Below are 6,483 nucleotides of genomic sequence, written 5' to 3' on the forward strand. Positions count from 1 at the left end.
TATTTCAAGTGTCCCTATGAATCAAACTGTTCGTGCTCAAAGTTCCTCTGTATAGTACAGCTCAAAGTGGCTTTACACAGTCCTTCTTTGACATAAATGTAAATTATTCCAAATATCTGATCAACTGTCATGGCTCCGACGAGCCAGCTCAAGGTACTGTGGCAGTCAAAAAAGTTTTTTTCTCTGCTTGTCCAGTCTGTTTTGAGGAGTGTTTTACACTGCACACCTTGAAATCTATGTTTACATTCAGTTTAATACAGCATAAAAAAGGTAAAGGTAAAGGTTCCCTTGCTCGAAAGCCAGTCGAATCTGACTCTAGGGTTGCGGTGCTCGTCTCCGTTTCAAAGCCAAAGAGCCAGCGCTGTCTGAAGATGTTTTCGTGGTCATGTGGCCGGCATGACTAAACACCAAGGCGCACGGAACGCTGTTACCTTCCCACCAAAGTGGTCCCTATTTATCTACTTGCAATTTCTTGCTTTCGAACTGCTAGGTTGGCAGGAGCTGGAACTAGAGACGGGAGCTCACTCCATCATGCGGCACACTCGGGTCTCGAACTGCTGAACTACTGACCTTCCACAGCCTGCAGTTCTTCCAAGATCTGATGAGATGGGGCTTGCCGGGGCTATCCAGGTCAGAGCGGAAGGGCTATCCTTTACCTGTTTGTATTTCAGGATTACAAACTTGATAGATTTCAAATCGTGCCAACCATTTCCATTGCCCTCTCCACAGAATGGACTGACACACTCTCTTAGACCAGGGTCACCCAGTGAACTTCTCAGCGAAGCTTTCCCTTGGGGATCTAGCCAGTGCGCCACAATGTCTCTCTTCCTCTCACTCTGGTTTTCTGCGGAGACGAGCTCATTAACATGTGTGGCATTTAGCATTCCGCATTGCCTGGTGCCTCCTGTGCTTCATGCCCCTCTCCTCCCATAGCTTGTTTTAAAATACCAAAGCACTAACCCCCCCTCCCCAACTATTCTCTTCATCTCTTATACTTTTCATTCCCAGAGGTCAGTTGATAATTCAGGCGGCCTATTAATTTTGTGTCGTATCGTGCTCGGCTTATCTCCCTTCAAACAACTCATTTGCAGGGAGCTGCGGTCAAAGCCGGCTATTACACTTTCTGGGGCCGGCTCTAATTTAAAAAGGCTTAGAGCCGGATTCAGTGCAAAAAGAGCTCTGGAGCCAATAACTCCTGGTACCCGTCGGCCTTTCTCTGGTTCTCTAGCCAAAGGCTGTTTATGATTCCAAGGCGGTGAGAAGCTGCTAAAATAAAGAATAATAAAAAAAAGAACTGTTCACTGTCTGCCCAGGAATATTGGCAAAAAAGTGACAGGCAAGCACCTGCGGGGATCTAAAGAGGCAAGTGGTCTCAGGGTGCCAACTCCAGGTTGGGAGATTCCTGGAGATTTGGGGGTGGAGCCTGGACTCCAGTGGAGTATAATGCCATGGAGTCCACCCTCCAAAGCCGCTGTTTTCTCAAGGGGAATTGATATCTGTAATCCGGCAATCAGGTGTAATTCTGGGAGATCTCCAGGCCCCACCTGAGGCTGGCAATCCTATTTACCCTACTCTTCCTCTGAGGATCTCAGAGAGGCCTACATGTTTTGCCCTCTTCGGATCTCAGAGAGGCCTACATGTTTTGCCTCTTCAAGTTTATCCTCACAACATCCTTGTGAGGTAGGTTAGGCAGAGAGTGTATGACTGGCCACAGATTATCTAGAGAATCCAGTGAGGTCTTCAGCTGGGGTCTCCCTGAGAGGATCACGTCTCCACACTGGCTCACTTATTCTCACAATAACCCTCTACTGTAGCTCAGGCAGACCCCAGGTCATTCAGTGACCTTCACAGTTGACTTCTCCAGTCTCCTTCTCTGACACTTTCCTCACTCACTTTATTGCCTCCCAATTCCTTATTGTGCCCCCTCTTGCTCTTTACACATGCCTAAGTTCTAAACAGACTTTGGCAGGATCTGTTTAGCGGCCGCGCGGCTTCTTTGCGTGTGCTATTTTTTACCCAGTACTCCTCCCCCTCCTTCAATTGCTCTCTCAGTTAATCTCAAAATTGTGTTTTGCATTTTCCCTCCCCGAAACAGGGACAATCACGCTCACCTGTCCTGCAGAGCAGCTGGCAAAATAACTGAAATAATGTATGTAGAACACTTCCAGTGTCCAGGAACAACATCCATAAATAAATATAAGGAGCCCTACGTACAACAATAGGGGCTGATTCCTGCACTGTAATTTCACACATGCAGTTCCTCGGTCACGGAGGAAAAAAGTGTGTGTGTTTCACAGTGTCACAATGGCTGTGTTGGTATGCGTTTTTTGTTTGGATATGCATTTCCTGGGGGATTTAGGGCTGCCTGCTGGGAGGGTTATGGGGGGCAGGAGCATTTGGGGGCAGAGCATGGGGGGGAAATAATGTTGCATCATCGCATGATGCTATTTGCCCTTGTTTTCCTCTTCCTGCTCCATTGAATTAGGGCAGGGCAGCTGGAGTGGAAGGTTTATTTATTACTTCTAGTGAAAATTCCTTCTATTGGCATTGGAACGAGAGGTATATTGGCAGAGTAATCCTAAACAGAGCAACACCCTTCCAAGTTCATTGAAGTCAAAATTATGCATGGGGTGGGGAGAGAGTTGACATAGAATTTTTTTTCTCCCTCTCCCAAAAGATTAGAACCTGAGGGCATCCAATGAAGCCGCTGGGCAGTAGATTCAGGAAGGACAAAAGGAAATACTTCTTTATGCAAAGAGTGATTAAACTTGTCTGCCAGAGGACAACTAAAACGATTAAAGGGATGGAATACCTTCCCGATGAAAAAAGGTGAAAGAGGTTAGGGGCTCTTTAGCTTGGAGAAATGATGAATGAGGGGTGACATGATAGAGGTTTACAAAATTATGCATGGGATAGAGACGAGAGAAAGAAGTATTTTTCTCCCGTTTGCACAATACAAGAATTTGTGGGCACGCAATGAAATTAATGAGCAGTAGGCTTAGAATAGATAAAAGGAAGTACTTCTTCCCTCAAAGAGTAATTAACATGTGCAATTCACTGCCGCAGAAAGTGGCGGCGGCTACAAGCATAGACAGTTTCAATAGAGGACTGAAGAAACATCTGGATCAGAGGTCCAGCAGTGGCTATTAGCCACAATATATAGATGGAGCACTGTGTCTGGTGTAGTGATGTTTTATATTCTTGATGCTTGGGGGGGGGGGGCAACAGTGGGAACAGGCTTCTGGAGTTCTGGCCCCGCTGGTGGACCTCCTGATGGCACCTGGGTTTTGGCCATTGTGTGACACAGAGTGTTAGCCTGGATGGGCCATTGGCCTGATCCAACATGGCTTCTCTTATATTCTTACATAGTGATGGCCACAGGAATAGGCTTTAAAAGAGGACTAGATACATTCATGGAGGATAGGTCTATCAGGGGATACAGCCACAATGTCTTAAGGGAACCTCCATATTCAGAGGCAGTCAACCTCTGAATCCCAGTGCCAGGAGGCAACTCCAGGGGAAGGTCTCAGGTTCCATGCCCTGTTGCTGGCCCTCCGGAAGAACAGGTTGGCCACTGTGTGAGACAGGATGCTGGACTAGATGGACCACTGGTCTGATCCAGCAGGGCTCTTCTTGTGTTTTTTTATGTTCTTAATTGGTTTAGAAGGGCACACGCTGGTTTAGGATTACACTGTAAATGGCTTCATTTTTGATGAAAGCATCTTTCAGAGCAGAACAGTGTTAGTATTCATGAATACTGTTGGCAAACTGTGTGTGTGCGCGCCTGTATATAAATACATATATACTATAAGCATTCTTCTGCTCTAGAAATTAAATCTGCGCCACAATATTTTTGACTGTTTTATAGCTGTTATTTGGAGCCCCACTGGGATGTCCTCATAAAAGGTGCTCCATAAATTTTATGTAGTCTTGTATTGTATGATGTTTTATTGCAATAATTCTGCCTTTTCTTTTTAAATGGCAACCCCCCCCTCTCCACAGATGGAAGCAGAATTGGAACCTTCATAGGCAGTTCTAGTTGTATAATATATAAGTTCCTGACAAATTACCACATTGTTTAGTTATATGTACTCAATATCATTGATTTCCCTTTTCTTTTTTTACTGTAAAATCTACAAAGGAAAGTCTTTTAAAAGGTTATGTTACAGAAATATGGTGGCCTACAGATGGTATCTCCCCCCCCCCATTTATTGTTTCTTTTGAAGATGGAATTTAATAGTGATTTAAAATATATTTGGCAAAATCTTTTGCCTTCATGTATGGAGTGGATCCTTCGGTGGAGGCCTGTCTTCTCCCTGTGGCTTGGCCCTCCATACAACCCCATCCAAGGTTCCTAACGATCCCCAGTTACTCAAAACCCTCTTATGCCTCACACCGAGTTCTCTGAGAGCCAGCAGAGTGTTGTGGTTAAGAGCAGTGGACTCTAATCTAAAGAACCAGGTTGGATACCCCCTTCTCCACATGAAGCCTGCTGGGTGATCTTGGGTCAGTCACAGTTCTCTTATAACTCTCTCAGACCCGCCTACCTCACAAGGTTCCTGTTGTGGGGAGGGTGAGGGAAAGACAATTGTAAGCTGCTTTGAGACTTCTTCAGGTGGGGCATAAAAACCTACTCTTCTTCTTCTTCTGGTAACCCTCTTCTCTACAGGCCCTCTGGGGAATAGTGTATTCTGTGAGAAGTCCATGAATCATGCTGGAGAGTCACTTTCTCTGAGCCTGTCTATCATCTTCCTCATAGGTCATTGTGGAGATAAAACAAGCGAACTCATCTATGCTGTTCTGAGCTATACCGCTCTGTCACTGGATGATCAGTGGACATTAAGACTACCGTATTTATTTATTTATTCAATTTCCCCCCTCTCCTCCCCACCGAATCAGGCTCAGGGCGGCTTACATAAAAAGGTTAAAACAGTTAAAAAACAAAACATTTATAAGGTGCTATTTATACATACAGGATAGGGAAACACAGTTGCGTTATTAGCCATAGTAGGCAACAATCAGTTGTCCAAGTCCCATAATATATTTCAGTTGTACTGGCGAAGCACAGGCCACCGATAGCGCTTTCCAGGGCATAGGTTCTTAATCTCTGTTGAACTATTAGGTACGGCTCCTCAGTCGAACGCCTGGTGGAAGAGCTCTGTCTTGCAGGCCCTGCAGAATTACAATAAATCCTGCAGGGCCCTGATATCCTCCGTGTTGTGTGTCTGTGTTGTGTGCCGTCGAGTTGCTTCCGATTTATGGTGACCCTATGAATTAATGACCTCCAAAAAGTGCTATTGTTAACTGCTCAGGTCTTGCAAACCGAAGGCTGTGGCTTCCTTGGCTGAGTCAACCTATCTCATGTTGGGTCTTCCTCTTTTCCGGCTGCCTTCAGTTTTCTCTAGCATTTTATAGTATTTTCCAGTGAGTCTTGTCTTTTCACGATGTGACCAAAGTGCGATGGTCTCCGATCAGCCTTCAATAATTGCAGCATAGAAGCAAAATAAGAAACAACCAAGTACAGTATAACTCTGAACCAAAGGTGGTTATCAGTGCAACTGTTAACGAGAGCATCATTCTTTAACAGTTGATTTGTGGCTTCCTCGTACAAGCATTTATGACTATCGCATGTGACTTCATATGTGATAGGCATAATCCTTTCTTGTATGCGTGTAGCATGGCCATGTGTTAAGGAACCTGTAGGAGCACCCATAGCTCAGTCTGCTTTGCATGCGGGAAGTCCCAGGTTCAATCTCTGGCGTCTCCCATTAAAAGGACCAGGTCTGTAGGGTTGTCAGCTCCAGGCTGCGTAATTCCTGGATATTTTGGGGTGGAGTCTGGGGAGGGCGGGATTTGGGAAGGGGAGGGGCCTCAGCCATACATAATGCCATAGAGTCTACCCTTCAAAGCAGCCATTTTCTCCAGGGGAACTGATCTCTGTTGTCTGGAGATCAGTTGTAATTCTGGGAGATCTCTGGGTCCCACCTGGAGGCTGGCAAGCCTAGTAGTAGATGGCCTCTACCACTGACCTTGGAGAGCCACCGCAAGTGAAATGTTCTGATCAGGGCTTTTTTTGTAGAAAAAGCCCAGCAGGAACTCATTAGCATAGTAGGCCACACCCCTGGTAGCACAGCTCATTAGCATATTAGGCCACACCCCCATGTTACCAGAAGTGTGGTCATGCAGCCGCACCCACCCTTTGCTTCTTATTCTGTTTACCCTGTTTGTTGTCGAAACCCAGGGCTTTTTTTTGTAGCAGGGACTCCTTCGCATGTTAGGCCACACACCCCTAATGTAGCCAATCCTAATGCGTTTCTGCTGTTGGGTGTGGCCTGTTATGCTAATGAGCTCCTGATGGGCGTGGCCAACTCAGGAGCCAGCCGGAACTCCGTTCCTGTGCGTTCCTGCCCAAAAATAGCCCTGGTTCTGATGCAGGATAAGGCAGCTTTGTGTGTTCAAACCTTACAGGATTAAACAGCAGCC

This window comes from Gekko japonicus, unplaced genomic scaffold (assembly GCF_001447785.1).
Source record: "Gekko japonicus isolate JY-2015 unplaced genomic scaffold, Gekko_japonicus_V1.1 scaffold105, whole genome shotgun sequence".
Lineage (NCBI taxonomy): Eukaryota > Metazoa > Chordata > Lepidosauria > Squamata > Gekkonidae > Gekko > Gekko japonicus.